General features: G+C 42.4%; 1 pseudogene; it reads right to left on the bottom strand.

The window, feature by feature from the left end:
- Positions 1 to 19,174, bottom strand: part of LOC132830049 (S-adenosylmethionine decarboxylase proenzyme-like) — a 65,658-nt pseudogene that overhangs the window by 43,882 nt on the left and 2,602 nt on the right.

Raw genomic sequence — 19,174 nt, 5'->3', positions numbered from 1 at the left:
CCTTCTTCGCTGTCCCCTACACCTCCAATATTGGTGTCATTTGCAAACTTTCTAACTATACCTCTTACATCTAAATCATTTATATAAATGACAAAAAGTAGAGGACCCAGCACCGATCCTTGTGGCACTCCAATGGTCACAGGCCTCCAGTCTGAAAGGCAACTCTCCACCACCACCCTCTGTCTTCTACCTTTGAGCCAGTTCTATATCCAAATGGCTAGTTTCCCCTCTATTCCATGAGATCTAACCTTGCTAAGCAGTCTAACGTGGGGAAACTTGTCAAATGCCTTCACATCCACTGCTCTACCCTCATCAATCCTCTTCATTACTTCGTCAAAAACTCACTCAAGTTAGTGAGATATGATTTCCCATGCATAAAGCCATGTTGGATATCCCTAATCAGTCCTTACCTTTCCAAATACATGCAAATCCTGCCACTCAGGATACCCGGCTGACTGGTCTATAGTTCCCCGGTTTTTCCTTTCCACTTTCTTAAATAGTGGTGCCTCTAGTCTTCTGGCACCTTGCCTATGGCTATTGATGACACAAATATCTCAGCAATTACCTCCGCAGCTTTGCACAGAGTTTTAGGGTACATCTGATCAGGTCTAGGAGATTTATCCATTTTCATGCATTTTAACGTGCCCAGCAACACATCCTCTGTAATGTGGACATTTTTCAATAGGTCATTACTTACTTCCCCACATTCTCTATCTTCTGTATCTCTCTCCATGGTAAACACTGATGCAAAATATTTGTTTACTATCGCCTGTTCTGCGGTTGCACACATTGGCAGCCTTGGCTGATCGTTGAGGGGGAAGTGAGGACTGCAGATGCCAGAGATCAGAGTTGAGAGTGTGGTGCTGGAAAAGCACAGCAGGTCAGGTAGCATCCAAGGAGCAAGAGAATCGACGTTTCGGGCATAAGGCCTTCATCAGGAATGATGTTTGAGGGTCCCTATTCTCTCCCTAGTTATCCTTTTGTCCTTGACATATTTGTAGAATCTCTTTGGATTATCCTTGACCCTACTTGCCAAAGCTAACTCATGTCCCCTTTTTGCCCTCCTGATTTGCCTCTTAAATATACGCCTGCTTCCTTTGTACTCTTCAGTGGAGTTACTCAATTTCTGCCATCTTTACCTGACACATGCTTCATTCTTATTCTTGACTAAAACCTCAATTTCTCTAGTCATCCAGAATTCCCTACACCTACCAGCCTTTTACCCTAACAGGGACATACTGTCTCTGAAATCTCGTTATCTCAATTTTGAAGGCTTCCCGTTTTATAGCTGTCCCTTTACCTGCGAACATCTGTCCTCAATTAACTTTTGAAAGTTCGTGCTTAATATCGCCAAAATTCACCTTCCTCCAACTTAGAACTTTAACTTTTAGATCTGGTCTGTCCTTTACCATCACTATTTTAAATGTAATTGAACTATGGTCACTGGTGCCAAAGTGCGCCCCCACTGACACCTCAGTCTGGCAAGAGTAGGTCAGGTTTTGCACCTTCTCTAGTAGGTACATCCACATACTGAATCAGCAACTTTTTTTATACACACTTAAATTCCTCTCCATCCAGGTCCTTAACACAATGGTAGTCCCAGTCTATGTTTGGAAAGTCAAAATACCCTAACATAACCACCCTATTATTCTCACAGATAACTGGGTTCTCCTTAAATTTTTTTTCTGAATTCCCCAACTGCTGTGGAGTGTATAGTACAATCCCAATAAAGGGATCATCGCTTTCTTTTTTTTTAAGTTCCATCCAAATAACTTCTCTGGACATATTCCCAGAAATGAAAAAATTGGCAGGATCAATGTGTGGCTTGAGAGATGGTGCAGCAGGTAGGGCTTCAGATTTTTGGGACACAGGGACCAGTTCTAGGGGAGGTGGGACTATAATAAATTGGATGGTCTACACTTGGGCCTGACTAGAACCAATGTCCTTGGAGGTGCTTCTGCTAACACTGTTGGGGAGAGTTTACGCTATTGTGGCAGGGGGATGGGAACCAAATGAGAAGGTTAGTGGACAGTAAGGAGGTAGTAACTAAACCCTGTATGGAACTAGATAATGAAGTCATTGTGACTAAAGGGAAGAGTAAGTAGAGAGCAGATGCTGAACGCAAAGGGACAGGTGGTCCGAGGTGCATTTGTTTTAATGCGAGAAGTGCAGTTAGTAAGGCAGATGAACTTAGGGCTTGGATTAGTACCTGGGAGAATCGTGTTATTGCTATTACTAGGACTTGGTTGAGGGAAGGACATGATGGGCAATTAAGGATATTGATGCTTCAGGCGGGACAGAGAGGGAGGTAAAAGGGGTGAAGGAGTTATATTACTGGTCAGAGAAGGTATCATAGGTGAGCTGAAGGAGGGCACTATGGAAGACTCGAGCAGTGAGGCAATATGGGCAGAGTTCAGAAATAAGGGTGCGGTAACAATGTTGGGGCTCCCTACAGCGAGCACAAATATGTCCACAGATTATGGAAAGATATAAGAGCAATAGGATGTTGGGGATAGGAGATTTTAATTTTCCCAACATTGACTGGGGTCACTTACTTGGAAGTGGGCACTACAGATGCTGGAGATTAAAGTCAAGATCAGCATGGTGCTGGAAAAGCACAGCAGGTCAGGCAGCAACCGAGAAGCAGGAAAATCAACATTTCGGGCTTCAGGAATGATGAAGGGCTTTTGCCGAAACATTGATTTCCCTGCTCCTTGGATGCTGCCTGACCTGCTGTGCTTTTCCAGCACCACGCTGATCTGGAATTCACCTAGTGTTAGAGGTCTAGATGGAGCAGAATTTGTAAGGAGCATCCAGGAGAGTTTTCTAGAGCAGTTTGTAAATAGTCCAACTCGGGAAGGGGCCATACTGGTATTGGGAAATGAACCCAGCCAGGTGGTTGCAGTTTCAGTAGGGGATTACTTTGGGAATAGCGATCACAATTCTGCAAGTTTTAGAATACTTATGGACAAAGACGAGAGTGGTCCTAAAGGAAGAGTGCTAAATTGGGGGAAGGCCAACAGTAACAAAATTCAGCAGGAGCTGGGGAATGTAACTGGGAGCAACTGTTTGAGGATAAATCCAAGTTTGATATGTGGGAGGCTTTTAAAGCCAAGTTGCTTAGAGTGCAGGAGAGATATGTTCCTGTGAAAATGAGGGATAGAAATGGCAAGATTATGGAACCATGACTGACAGGTGAAATTGTGAGAATAGCTAAGAGGAAAAAGGATACATACATAAGATCTAGATGAGTGAAAACAGACAAAGCTTTGGAAGAATATCGGGAAAGTAGGACCAATCTGAAATGAGGAATTAAGAGGGCTAAAAGGGGTCATGAGATATCCTTAGCGAGCAGGGTTAAGGAAAGTCCTAAAGCCTTTTATTCATATAATAAGGAGCAAGAGGGTAACTAGAGAAAGGGTTGGCCCACACAAGGACAAAGGAGGAAAGATATGCATGGAATCAGAAAAAAATGGGTGAGATTCTTAATGAGTACTTTGCATCAATATTCACTGAGCAGAGGGACATGATGGATGCTGAGATTAGGAATAGATGTTTGATTATTCTAGGTCAAGTCAGCACAAGGAGGGAGGAAGTGTTGGGTATTCTAACAGGTGGACAAGCCCCCAGATCCAAATGGGATCTATCCCAGGTTACTGAGGGAAGCGAGAGAGGAAATTGCTGGGCCTTAACAGATATCTTTGCAGCATCCTTGAACACGGATAAGGTCCCAGAGAACTGGAGGATTGCTAATGTTGTCCCCTTGTTTAAGAAGGGGAGCAGGGATAATCCAGGAAATTATAGACCAGTGAGCCTGACATCAGTGTAGGAAAGCTGCTGGAGAAGATACTGAGGGATAGGATGTATTTACATTTGGAAGAAAATGGGCTTATCAGTGATAGGCAATGTGGTTTTGTATAGGGAAGGTCATGTCTTACCAACCTAATAGAATTCTTTAAGGAAGTGACAAAGTTGATTGATGAGGGAAGGACTGGAGATGTCATATACATGGACTTCAGTAAGGTATTTCATAAGGTTCCCCATGGTAGGCTGATGGAGTAAGTGAAGTCACAGAGGGTCCAGGTGTTTTAGCTAGATGGACAGAGAATTGGCTGGGCAACAGGAGACAGAGATTAATAGTGGAAGGGAGTTTCTCAAAATGGAGAACTTTACCGGTGGTGCCTCACAGGGATCCATGTTGGGACCACTGTTGTTTGTGAGATACATAAATGATCTCTAGGAAGGTGTAGGTGGTCTGATTAGCAAGTTTACAGATGACACTAACAGTAATGTAGTAGCTGATAGGGAAGGGAATTGTCAGAGAATGCAGCAGAATATAAATAGTTTGGAGAGTTGGGCAGAGAAATGGCAGATGGAGTTCAATCCAGGCAAATATGAGGTGATGCATTTTGGAAGATCCAATTCAAGAAAGAATTATACAGTAAATGGAAAAGTCCTGGGGAAAATTGATGTACAGAGAGATCTGGGTGTTCAAGTCCATTATTCCTGAAGGTTGCAATGTAGGTCAATAGGATGGTCAAGAAGGCATGTGGCATGTTTTCCTTTATTGGACGGGTGTTGAGTACAAGAATTGGCAAGTCATGTTATAGTTGTATAGGACTTTGGTTCGACCACATTTAGAATACTGTGTACAGTTCTGGTCACCACATTACCAAAAGGATGTGGATGCTTTGAAGAGGGTGCAGAGGAGGTTCACCGGGATGTTGCATGGTATGGAGGGTGCTAACTATGAGGAGAGGTTGAGTATATTAGGATTATTTTCATTGGAAAGGAAGAGGCTAGGGGGGGACCTGATTGAGGCCTACAAAATCATGAGAGCTGTAAACAGGGTGGATAGCAAGAAACAGAGTGGAGGACTCTATAATCAGGGGTCTCGAGTTCAAGGTGAGAGGGAATAAGTTTAAGAGAGATATGTGTGGCAAGTTCTTTATGCAGAGGGTGGTGGGTGCCTGGAACACATTGCCAGCAGAGGTGGGAGAGGCAGGCACAATTGTGTCATTTAAGATGTATCTCGATACACACATGAATGGGCAGAGAGCAAAAGGATAGCCACACACACAGACCAAGTCCTAAACAATGAAAGCAACCCATCCCAATACACACAAAAGAAGTTGCATCAACACACTGTTCAAAAGGGCCACACCAAATTGCAGTACACCAGAACTGCAAAAACAGGAACAAGAACACCTCTACAATGTATTCGCCAAAAATGGATACCCCCACAATTTCATCAACAGATGCCTAAAGTAAAGACAACGGAACGAGGACATGCTGCAACCCAAAGGACTAGCCACACTACCATACATCAGGAGCATTTCTGAACTGACAGCCAGACTACTGCGACCACTAGGACTCATAACAGCTCACAAACCAACAGCCAATCTCAGACAACAACTCACCAGAATGAAGGACCCGATACCCAGCATGAGCAAAACCAATGTAGTGTACAAAATCCCATACAAGGACTGCACAAAACACTACATAGGACAATCAGGAAGACAGCTAACGATCCGCATCCATGAACACCAACTAGCCACGAAACCACACGACCAGCTATCCTTAGTAGCCACACACGCAGATGACAAGCAACATGAATTCGACTGGGACAACACTACTATTATAGGGCAGGCCAAACAGAGAACAGCCAGGGAATTCCTAGAGGCATGACACTCATCCACAGATTCAATCAATAAGCACATCGATCTGGACCCAATATACTGACCACTGCAGCGAACAGCTGGAACTGACAACCAGAAGCGGCAGATACAAATCACTATAAATGCCGGAGGAAACACCACAGAAGCGCTTCACAGGAGGCTCCCAAGCACTGAGGATGTCACCTAGACAGGGGATGAAACGTCTGCAACACAAATTCCCAGCTCGGCGAACAGAACCACAACAACGAGCACCCGAGCTACAAATCTTCTCCCAAACTTTGAATAAATGCATTTTAATTTATCAGTCCTACCTCATTTTCTGCTTTGTTCCTGCCTGCCCTGTCTGTTTGACTTACTCCTTTTCCCAACTGCACCGGTCTGTCTGATCTCTTTCCTCACTATCTCCTTGGGTCCCTCTGCCACTAGTTCAAATCCTCCAAGTAGCTCTAGCAAATCTCTCTTCCAATTCAGGTGCAATCTGTCCTTCTTATACAGTCACTTCCACCCCAGAAGAGATTCCAATGATCCAAAAATGTGAACTCTTCTCCCCTGCACCAGCCCCTCAGCTATGCATTCATCTGCTCTATCTTCCTATTCCTATCCTCACTAGCAAATAGCACCGGGAGTAATCCATACATTACCAGCCTCGAAGACCTTTTTAGATTCCTGCCTAACTTCCTATATTCTCCCTTCAGAATCTCATCCTTTTCTTTTCCTATGTCATTAATTATAGAACATAGAACATTACAGCACAGTACAGGCCCTTCGGCCCTCGATGTTTCGTCGACCTGTGAAACCAATCCAAAGCCCATCTCACCTACACTATTCCATTTCATCCATACATTTATCCAATGAGCATTTAAATGCCCTTAAAGTTGGCGAGTCTACTACTGTTGCAGGCAGTGTGTTCCACGCCCCAACTACTCTCTCAGTAAAGAAACTACCTCTTACATCTGTCCTATATCTATTACCCCTCAATTTAAAGCTATGTCCCTTTGTGGTAGTCATCACCATCCAAGTAAAAAGGCTCTCACTGTCCACCCTATCTAACCCTCTGATTAACTTACACGTCTCGATTAAGTCATCTCTCAACCTTCTTCTCTCCAGCGAAAACAGCCTCAAGTCCCTCAGCCTTTAGTCATAAGACCTTTCCTCCATACCAGGCAACATCCTCGTAAATCTCCCCTGAGCCCTTTCCAAAGCTTCCACATCCTTCCTATAATGCAGCAACCAGAACAGTACGCAATACTCCAGAGTGCAGCCACACCAGAGTTTTGTACAGCTGCAGCATGACCTCAAGGTTCCGAAACTCAATCCCTCTACTAATAAAAGTTAGCACACTGTATGCTTTCTTAACAACCCTATTAACCTGGGTGGCAACTTTCAGGGATCCATGGACATGGACACTGAGATCTCTCTGCTCATCTACGCTACCAAGGATCTTACCATCAGCCCACTACTCTGCATTCCTGTTACTCCTTCCAAAGTGAATCACCTCACACTTTTCCACATTAAACTCCATTTGCCACCTCTCAGCCCAGCTTCGCAGCTTATCTATGTCTCTCTGTAACCTATAACATCTTCAGCACTATCCACAACTCCACCGACCTTAGCATCATCCGCAAATTTACTAACCCAACCTTCTACACCCTCATCCAGGTCGCTTATAAAAATGACAAACAACAGTGACCCCAAAACAGATTACGGTGGTACACCACTGGTAACTGAGCTCCAGGATGAACATTTCCCATCAAACACTACCCTCTGTCTTCTTTTAAAGGGCCAATTTCTGATCCAAACCACTAAATGCCTCTGTATTTTGTGTAAGAGCCTTATCAAATGCCTTACTGAAATCCATATACACCACATCAACTACTTTACCCTCATCCACCCGTTTGTCACTTTCTCAAATAACTCATTAAGGTTTGTGAAGCATGACCCACCCTTCACAAAACCATATTGACTGTCCCTAATCATCTTATTCCTCTCTAGATGATTACAAATCCTAGCTCTTTTAACATTTTCCAACACTTTACCCACAACCAAAGGGAGGCTCACTGGTCTATAGTTACCAGGGTTGTCTCTACTCCCCTTCTTGAACAAAGGAACAACATTTGCTATCCTCCAGTCTTCTGGCACTATTCCTGTGGACAATTATGACATAAAGATCAAAGCCAAAGGCTGGGCAATCTCCTCCCTGGCTTCCCAGAGAATCCTTGGATAAATCCCATCCATCCCAGGGAACTTATCTATTTTTACACTTTCCAGAATTGCTAACACCTCTTCCTTGTGAACCTCAATCCCTTCTAGTCTAGTAACCTGTATCTCAGTATTCTCCTCGACAACATTGTCTTTTTCCAGTGTGAATACTGATGAAAAATATTCATTTCTCACTTCCCCATCTCCTCTGACTCCACACACAACTCCCCACTACTGTCCTTGAATGGCCCCAATCTTACTCCAGTCATTCTTTTATTCCTGATATACTCCTGGGTCTTCTTAACTCTTTTTTAAAGGTCTTTCCTGGCTAACTAGTAACTCTCATGTGCCCTAATTGAACTTTCACATCTCATCCTAACACAACAACATTCTTGAGAAGAAGAGATTCAACTTCCTTAGTAAGCCACGGCTCCCTTGCCCAACCACTTCCTCCCTGCCTGACAGGTACATACTTATCAAGGATTTACAGTAGCTGTTCCTTGAATAAGTTCCATATTTCAATTGTAGAGTAAAAAATGAGGTCTGCAGATGCTGGAGATCACAGCTGCAAATGTGTTGCTGGTCAAAGCACAGCAGGCCAGGCAGCATCTCAGGGATAGAGAATTCGACGTTTCGAGCATAAGATGAAGGGCTTATGCTCGAAACGTCGAATTCTCTATTCCTGAGATGCTGCCTGGCCTGCTGTGCTTTGACCAGCAACACATTTGCAGCATATTTCAATTGTGCCCATCCCCTGCAGCTTTCCTTCCCCATCCTGTGCATCCTCAATCTTACCTAATCACATCATAATGGTCTTTCCCCCAGCTATAACTCTTGCCCTGCGCTATATACCTATCCCTTCCATCGCTAAAGTAAACATAACCGAATTGTGGTCACTATCACCAAAATGCTCACCCACCTCCAAATCTAACACCTGGCTGGGTTCATTACCCAGTACCAAATTCAATGTGGCCTCGCCCCTTGTTGGCCTGTCTACAAACTGTGTCAGGAAACCCTCCTACACACATTGGACAAAAACTGACCCATCTAATGTGCTTAAACTATAGCATTCCCAGACAATATTTGGCAAGTTAAAGTCCCCTATAACAACTACCCTGTTACTCTCACTTTGCTATCCTTTTTTCTACATCTCTGGAACTATTCGGAGGCCTATAGAAAACTCCCAACAGGGTGACCTCTCCTTTCCTGGTTCAAACCTCAGCCCATACTACCTCAGTTGATGAGTCCCCACACATCCTTTCTGCAACTGGAATACCGTCCTTGACTAACAATGCCCCACCCCCCTTTACCATCTTCTCTGTACTTACTGAAACATCTAAACCCTGGAACTTGCAACAACCATTCCTGTCCCTGCTCTACCAATGTCTCCGAAATGGCAAAAACATCAAAATCCTAGGTACCAACCCATGCTGCAAGGTCACCCATCCTATTCCGGATGCTCCTGGCCCTGAAGTAGAGATACTTCAAACCAACTTCTTGTTTGCCGGTGCCCTCTTGCAACCTTGAATGCCTATTTTGGACCTCACTACTCTCAACCTCCTGTACATTCTAACTACAATTTGGGTTCCCATCCCCCTGCTGAATTAGTTTCAACCCACCCGAAGAGCATTAGCAGATGTCCCCCCCAGGATATTGGTATGCCTCTGGTCCAGGTGAAGTTCCAATATGTACAATGACCTTGTGTTGGTCCATCTCACCCGTTCAACTGAAATACTATCTTTCTTCACTGAAAACTGTTATAGAATTGTTGTGATTGTAACAAGGTTCGTCAGGTAGACCTCATAGAGAGTGAAACAAAGACAGAAATTGCTGGAGAAGCTCAGTAGGTCTGGCAGCACAGATGCTCCCAGACCAGCTGAACTTTTCCCACATTTTCTGTTTTTGTTTCTGATTTGCAGCTTCCACGATTCTTTCAGTTCTCTTAGAATCTGAGTTCCCTGATTGGACCAGATTAACAGCCCCAGTCAAGTGAGCCTAAGCTGACAGAGAAAAACACAAGTGTCAGAGGTTCTGTTCGCTCTGAAAGCTGGCGTTGAGGGAGCTGGATCAGTGTCAAGGACTCTCCACATGTAAATAATGGGAGATTTGGTGATGGGACACTGGCCTCTGGGAAGTTATTTCAGAAACCTTTAAAAAAATTTCCCATGTGTCTTGGCCATCCAGAAAACAATATGCCATATTAAAACAGATCTTCCACCAGTCATTTAGCTCCATGGTGTTTTTGGAATGAATAAGTTTCTTAAGTTATTAAACTAGGTGTAAGTTTTAGACTCGGTTATTTGCACTCATGTCTCTGTATCAAAACATATCATGTTCAAATCCCATTCTCAGACTTGACTACAGAATCACAGCTGCATTGGCAATGATTCCAGCTTTTGGATGAGAAGTTAACCAAGTGTCCTCTGTCATCTGAAGTGGCTGTAAACTACCCTACAACAATATTTCAAAGAGTAGGAGAGTTCTCATCAGCGCGCGGACTAATATCTATGGCCTTATCAACATCACAAACTGATTAGCTGATCAGCACCACATTGCATCAGATTTCTGTTGTTGGGATGTTGCATTGTGCAAATGACCAGCCACAAGTTCTATATTACAAAAGTGATTACAGGGTTTTTGAGAAGACTTGTAGCTTAGATTGAGGTTCTAGATGTAGGCTTGCTCATTGAGCTGGAAGTTTCATTTCCAGATGTTTTGTCACCCTACATTTCCTGACATCATCAACCCAAAGAAACCCAAACATATAAATAGACAGCTGGAATCAGCAGCAGCCTAGAGACTCACTGAAGATGTTACCTAGTAGGGTGACGAAATGTCTGGAAATTAACCTTCCAGCTCAGTGAGCAAACCTACATCCAAAAGTGATTACACTTCAGATGTACTTCACTGGCTGTGAAGCATGTTCTAAGGGCAGGAATGGGGCTATAGAAATGCAAGAATTACTGAAAGCAACTCGTTCACTGCATATTTTAACACTGATTACACATTTGTATAAAAGCAGTCAATAGACAATAGGTGCAGGAGTAGGCCATTCTGCCCTTCGAGCCTGCACCACCATTCAATATGATCATGGCTGATCATCCTTAATCAGTATCCTATTCCTGCCTTAACTCCATAACCCTTGAATCCATTGTCCTTCAGAGCTCTATCCAACTCTTTCTTAAATGAATCCAGAGACTGGACCTCCACTGCCCTTTGGGGCAGAGCATTCCACACTCTCTCATTGGCTATGAAGTATTTTGGATAACCTACAGTCATGAAGATTTACCTCAATAAGTATGAGATGTTTGCTAGACCTCTGTTGGACAGAGTGCAGATGCAATTTACAAAAATGGTTCCGGGGATGAGGATCTTCAGTTATGGTGAGGAGTTGGGGGGGTGGGGACTGCTATGTTTGTACAGACGGTTGAAAGGAGACTGTCTTGAGATTTTCAAAATCATGAGCAGGCTAGACAGAGTAGGTAGGGAGAAGCTGTTTCCGAGACAAAAGATCAAGGAGGCACAGATTTAAAGTGATGTGCAAATAAAGATAATGTGAGAAAACAATCTTTTTTCACATAGTAGGTAGTTAGGCCTGGAAATGTGGTGAAGGCAGGTTCAATTGAGGCATTCAAGAGGGGCACTGAATAGATATTTGGATAGATTTGGTCTGCAAAGGTATGGCATGGAGTTAAAGATCCTAATTTGAAGACATGGTGCAGAATCAATGGGCCGAATGGCCTCCCTCTGTGAATTAATGGAGGCATTTCCTTTTCTTCAATGTTGAGCAGAGAATGCTATTCCCAATGGATGTGAACCCGAGATGTTTTCACCCTGGCATTGCCAAGCCTTTAACCAAAATATTAAAAATGGCCTTTTGGCCTTAACTGATCAGATTAGACAAATTATTTAACACCAGGCATAGTTCCAGGATTCACTTCCAGAATCTTCACAAATGAAAAGAAGTAAAGAATTTCTCAAAGATTTCTAGCTTTCTGGAGAAGATCGAATTGATGCTAATCACTCTCATGTCCCAAAGGCAATGATCAGAGAGATGGCAAATGAATAGACTGTAGAAAATACTGAAATTCCATAGAAGAACTGAGGATATCGATTAGGTGGCAAAGTGCTTGAGGTAACAGCAGAGAGATCTGGCAGTAATGATGACTAGGTTGTTAAAACTGTGTGTTCAATGCTCAAAGGTGGTGCAAAAAGCAAAGAAACAATTTGAATGTGCAAGTTAAAATGTCAGAGGAAAACAGGAAAGAAAACAGTTTCAAATGATAGGATTGTGCAATAGTTTATTAGACAGGATGGTAAAATTCAGCAGTAAATTACAGCAAAGTATATTTTTTAAGGAATGGACAATATCCCATTTGAAAGAGCTTAAACTATGAGTTCCACAATTACTGATGACATGGTTTTGAGGGAGGGGATGAAGTTAGAGAATGGAGTCAATGGGGAGCATAGGGATCTGATGTGGTTGGAAGGATAGACTAGGTGGACAAATGTCACCATTCTTTTTATGGATTCATGTTGGCTGATTGGTTGAGATGTGCTATGGGGCCACTTTAACTAACTCCTCAGAAAGACAACAGTATTCCTGTGTTTCTATGTGTATGAGTACACATAGCTTCCAGCAGGTGTAAGCGAGCCACTTTGCAAACCAAACTGATAACCTTAAATTGCTCATGAGTGTAATTTCTGGCACACTTGAGATTGGTCAGTAAATTGGGCTGATAAGAATGGACTCGCCTTTTATAAATTTAAATTGAAGCTTGGGGTTAACAAATCAGAATCCACAACCAGCCAAACAGTTCCCTGTCCCTCATGGAATAAAAATTGTTGTTCCCTTTGAAATTTGGCACTCTTGCATCTGTCCTGATGAATGTAAGATGAAAGGCTTTCATGGCATGCTTCTTTTGTTCAAATGATTAGCTTTTAATTTCACACAGCAGATGCCTTTTGTCTATTCTATTCTCATTAATCCTTATAAAGGTTCATTAGTTGTAAAAATGAATACCTTTCTGAGAAATTAGTTAAAGTGGCTAATGGCACCAAATCCATGATTCAAACTCCAATGAGTTTGCAATTTGTTCCCCAGTGTTTGGATCTAAAACTTTGCTGCAAGCAACTGCAATTTCGATAAATTTTTCATGGGCTGACACCACATCACGGTATAATTGCTGCAACTATATTTATTAGTTGAAGAAAATGTTTGTTGTATCGCACAACAAAAACCTAATTAGTGCCCACAGTCCCTTTAGGTACACTGGAACTAAAGCACAAGATGCACCATTAAATCCATCTTTTTCTCACTTACCTAATTCATTTTAATTGTTAATTAAACAATCTCCCATGGCATTACTCACAGGCAGTCTGGGAGCTGGGATAGATGATCAGTGTGTCCCCTCCCAGCCAGGAAGTGGACATTCAGCAGGAAGGGAGTGCGGAGGCAGAGAGTGTTAAGTGATGCACTTTGGAGGAGGGGGGCTATGACAGCAATATTGTGTGGTAGGGTGGAGGAGAGGGGACAATGAGCAATAGATTGTTAAAATTAAAACCACTGGGTCTTTAGATTACTTTCAAGACTGCCTCGGTTGTGATTAAATGAGATGCCAGCTGTTTCGAGAGATTTTTTTTCCCCCAAGAGCTGAATTCCAATTGGAAAGCTGTATGTGGGAGAATGTTTTCTCCATCCAATTCTGGAATATGTCTTTAAAGCCTAAACAAAATAATATGCAGTAAAATAGTATTCACAGCTGGAGGCAGAATCCCTGGTTGTATGCCCCAGTGTACCTCTCTACCATTGTATTAGGGAGCATTAATTAGAACAATTTTGGGACTGATAATCTATTAGAGTGAGACACAAATTGACACTTGTGCAGTTTCAGAATCCATTATTGTGTTCTAAATTAGAGAAATCCAAAAACGCAATGGAACAGGAAAATTAAGCATAACTCTGGCCTTGCACTGCAAGGAGATGGGCAGGGAAAAAAATGGAGAATTAATTTTAACATATTATGGCTGATTTGCGTGTATATTTGAAGAGATGAGGGAGAATCATGTATTTGTTTCTTATTATTTCTCCTTAAGGCTGAGTGGAGCCATTTTGTTCAAGTGCAATTGCGGAAGGACAACAAATGTCAGACTTGGCAGGGACTCCCTCATCATATCAAAAGTACAAAAAATAGAGTCAGAGAGATATACCGCACAGAAACAGACCCTTCAGTCCAACTTGTCCATGCCAAACTGATATCCTAATTTAATCTAGTCCCATTTGCCAGCACTTGGCCCTCAAAACCATTTATATTCATATATCCATCCAGATGTCTTTGAAATGTTGTAATTATACCAATTTCCACCAATTGCTCTGGCAGCTCATTCCATACACACACCATCCTCTGCCTGAAAAAGTTGCCCCTTAGGTCCCTTTTAAATCTTTCCTCTTTCACCTTAAACCTATGCCCTATAGTTGAGGATTCTCTCATCTCAGGGAAAAGACCTTGTCTATTTATCATATCCATGCCCCTATGATTTTCTAAACCTCTATAAGGTTACCCCTCAGCCACTGATGCTCCAGAGAAAACAGCCCCAGCCTGTTCAACATCACCCTATAGCTCAAACCTTCCAACCCTGATAACATCCTTGTAAATCTTTTCTGACCCTTTTCAAGTTTAACATATTTTCTATAGCAGGGAGACCGGAACTGAACACAGTATTCCAAAGTGGTCTAACCAATGTCCTGCACAGCTGCAGCATGACCTCCCAACTCCAATACTCAATGCACTGACCAATAAAGGCAAGTATACCAAATGCATTCTTCACCATCCTGTCTACCTGTGGTTTCACTTTCAAGGAACTATGAATCTGCACTCCAAGGTCTCATTGTTCAGCAACACTCTCCAGGACCTTACTGTCTTACTATAGGGCAGCACGGTGGCACAGTGGTTAGCACTGCTGCCTCACAACACCTGGGATCTGGGTTCGATTCCCGACTCAGGCGACTGACTGTGTGGAGTTTGCACGTTCTCCCCGTGTCTGCGTGGCTTTTCTCCGGGTGCTCCAGTTTCCTCCCACAGTCCAAAGATGTGCAGGTCAGGTGAATTGGCCATGCTAAATCCATAGTGTTAAGTGAAAGGGTAGGGGTCTGGGTGGGTTGCGCTTCGGCGGGTCGGTGTGGACTTGTTGGGCCAAAGGGCCTGTTTCCACACTGTAGGTAATCTAATCTAATTAAGTAGGAGAAAACGAGGACTGCAGATACTGGAGATCAGAGTTGAAAATGTGGTGCTGGAAAAGCACAGCAGGTCAGACAGCATCCGAGGAGCAGGAGAATCAATGTTTCAGGCATAACAACGCCTGATGCAGGGCTTATGCCCGATACATCGATTGTCCTGCTCCTCAGATTCTGCCTGACCTGCTATGCTCTTCCAGCACCACACTCTCGACCCTTCCCATTTAGTGTATAAGCGCTGCCCTAATTTGCCTTTCCAAAATGTAGCACCTCACATTTATCTAGATTCTACTTCATCGGCCAATTAATTTTTTTATTTGATATTCAGCTCAATCAAGAATCAAGATAGCAACAGTTTGAAAACATAAAATGTTGTGATGAGTTTATTCTGATAGCTGCAGCTATCATAACAAGTTTTTAGATATAAATGGGTGATTAAGATTATATTAAAATTGATTCTGAGTGACATCCATCTTCCCGCCTGGTAGCTTTCTTGGTCTACATTTCAGTGAGGTCCAGGGTTACGTAGAAAGATTCGATTGAATAATTTACGTTTCCTGGAAAACAGATTTTGGGGGAACATGTATGAGGCTTTTAAGAAAGAATGCATTGCATTTATGTTGGAGAGTTAGGTTCTTTTCCCAAGGTTTCACACATGAGATGTAAATTACACACACCAACTTCTGCAAACAGTTAAAGTTTATTAAAGCCTGTACAAGCAAGGTGACCCCCTTAGACCCTCTTCACAGACATGCGAACTCGAGTCAAAGTGAGGCCCCAAACAAAGGAAACCCATCCTCTTTATACAGGTCAGTTGGTAATGCTCACAGGTACTCTGGCCACTCACTGCAGCCCCCTCCACCCCACCCTCCCCCCAAGAATCACGTTACCTCAGATACAAAAGCAGGATGAGGTCATCCTCAGAGATAATGTCAATGTAAATGCCCTAATGCTGCAGAATCGTTTTGCAGACGATTTCCTGACTCCATGATCCCCCAAGGCAACAAAGGTGTGAGCTGTCCTAGCTTCAGGGCAGTTCTGCAAATGAGTTCTGGCTCTGCTAATTCCCTAGAAATTCTAGGAATGAGAGGGTTCAGCATCGGGGATGATCACTCAAGCAAACCTGATTGGCTGGGGAATGGTATTTCTGAATGGAAAGGGTTGAATGAGAATTTAATTTGAAATAGTAAGAAAGTAGTAGTAAATGACTGTATAAATGGAATGGGAGTCATCCGCCTTCCTGCCTAAATGTCATCCCTACCCACTTCCAGAATTCTCAGCTTCTGGAGGAAGACAGTGCAGTTTAACCCTTTGATATTACAATCATGTCCAAGGAGATAATCCAATTTAATCTTTTAACATGACAGGAGCTTTTAATGATCACTGCATCAGTCCTGAGGGCACAGCCTCAGAGTGAAGGGATGACTCTTTGGACTGAGATGAGGAGGAATTTCTTCAGCCAGAGAATCTATGGAACTCATTGCTCTGAAGGCTGTGGAGGCCAAGTCATTGAACGTATTTAAGATAGAGATAGATAGGTTCTTGATGACCAAGGGGTTCAGGGGTTACAGGGAGATGGCAGAAGGATGGCATGGAGAAACATTTCAGTCATAATCATTTCTGCTGTTTCTTATGGTATTATGGATATCCCAAAAGCTTTTGAAGCAATTTTGAAATGTAGTCACTCTTGTAATGTAGAAACATGGCAGCCCATTGTGCATAGGAAGCTCCCACAAACAACAATATGGTAATGGCTAGACGGTCTACATTTCTGACACCAATTAAGAGATAAATATTTGACCAAGCAATGGGCATAACTCCACTGTGGTTTGTCAAGTCAGTGCTACGAAGTCTTATACATTCTTCAGAGGGGAAAGTTAAGAGTGTTAGTTTAATACCTCACCCAACAGGCAGCACCTCTGACAGTGCAACACTCCCTCAGCACTGCAGTGGAATATTATATAAGATTTTGCTCTCAAGTCCTCTCAAACACAACATCTGATGCAGTGGCAACTGATGAGATAACAAGATGGAAAAATTATCACAATTTGGAAGAACAAACAAACAAAATTCCTAAGTCTTGAGTAAGGTGAGCAATTTAGAAATCCTTTTCCTCCTTCTAGGAGATCATGAAAATGTGAAATTCTATGTAAGTGGGCAGCAAGGTGGCGCAGTGTTTAGCACTGCTGCCTCACAGCACCAGGGACCTGGGTTCGATTCCTGCCTTTGGCGACTGTCTGTGTGGAGTTTATATATTCTCCCCATGTCTCCGTGGGTTTCCTCTGGGTGCTCCGGTTTCCTCCTGTAATCTAAAGATGTACAGGTTAGGTGAAATGGCCATGCTAATTTACCCATAGCATTAGGTGCGTTAGTCAGGGGTAAACTTAGGGTAGTGCAATGGGTCTGGGTGGGTTACCGTTCAGAGGTCAGTGTGGATTTGTTGAGCTGAAGCGCCTGTTTCCACACTGGAGGGAATCTAATCTTGTAAGAGAATAGCTGCTTTCAAAGCAGAGCTGCTTTGAGATGTTTACATCGAATGAACAAACTGAGACATAACATTCCTTGGTTTCTTTTCACAGGAAGGCAGGAGAAGGAAATTTGTTTTGCTAAATTAATGCATGGTTAATTATGTCAATCACAAAACATTATTCTTGTTTTTTGAGCTTCAAGCATTGATATACCAGCCTCAAATTTAAGGTATTATACAAAAGATTTAATTCACAGGGAGCTTATACATAGAATACAGATTGAACCCTTACTTTTCTACATTTGCAAAATGCAGCTGAAGTTTCTAAAATAAATAATGAATTCAAGTTTTTGGTTGTAAATAGTTGAAATGTGCCTTCCCTATAAGAGAACAGCCTTGAGTGCACAAACAATGCCTGGAGCCAACCCAACATCCTCCATTCCTCTTGTGAGGTTTACAATCTTTTACCATTAATCACTCAATTCTCATCATCACAGGAAGTTACAATGGACTCTGGAGGCCAGTAGGAAGGCAGAGCAATTCATTCTGTTGCATAATTCTTCAATATTTGGCTCTGGAAAATCATTACAACTTTCTGTCTTCCTATTATAAATTAATGAGTACAGCAAGTCACTTTTAAAAGATCTCCACATTCCTATATGAAGACTTTACAAATGTTTGACTCCTGAATAAGATGCATTCTTTGGAATATCCATACAAGTTATTAAGTTGGAATAACTTTGTTAAAATTAAAGCCTGTCCTACACTTTTAAAACTGCTGCTCAAGTTTTCTTTGAAAAAAGTGTGGAACACAAGACCCAGCTAGTTTTTGTCTTCAATAATGAAGAATAAGAATTGTCAAACAATGGATTTCAGGGGTCCTTAAAACAGTCCACAAATCAGCAGAGTATTATATCCCAAAGCTGTCACTTACCTGAGCACATAAGCATCTTGCCAGTCTGTTCTTGTCACACTGACAATCAAACAATGCACATTTTTCAGCAGCTTGTTCCATTCAAATCTATTTTACACAAAAGATGGCAGCAGTTACTGACAAGAAAGCTTTCCTTTCATCTTCATTGTGACTACCTGTCCAGTCACAGTAACTGTTTTTTGAGAACAGGAAGACCTTACTGTTAGATTAATACTGTCAGGCTCTGTTATCTGTAACAGCATGTTATAAGAGTGTTCTATATAATCACCCACGAAAACGACGCTGAAATTTGGTGCATCAAAAATAAATTCTGTGGAAAGAGATAATTATGATTTCTGATTCATTGCAATGCTACCTTTTGCCATCAGCTTTTACCAGCTTTCAACCTGATACACTGTATAACAAGTGAACAAGTTATGATTTTAGCTACACTAATCAAGTGATGTTATGTGTGCTAACATCAAACAGCATATAACATCGTCAAGCAGCAATGATTAATGATAAATATTCACTTTTTAAAAAATATTTGCAGTTAAAAGGTTCCTCAGGTTAAGGTATCAATTTTCTGCAAACCAAAGGTAATAGGAATTGAGCAAACATAAAGGATGGCATTGATGCAAGGGTAGCCTTGACACAGGTCTGCCAAACACTTGGCCAGTGTG

The sequence above is a fragment of the Hemiscyllium ocellatum genome, chromosome 30 (assembly GCF_020745735.1).
Source record: "Hemiscyllium ocellatum isolate sHemOce1 chromosome 30, sHemOce1.pat.X.cur, whole genome shotgun sequence".
Lineage (NCBI taxonomy): Eukaryota > Metazoa > Chordata > Chondrichthyes > Orectolobiformes > Hemiscylliidae > Hemiscyllium > Hemiscyllium ocellatum.
This window is presented reverse-complemented; position numbering and strand designations above follow the sequence as displayed.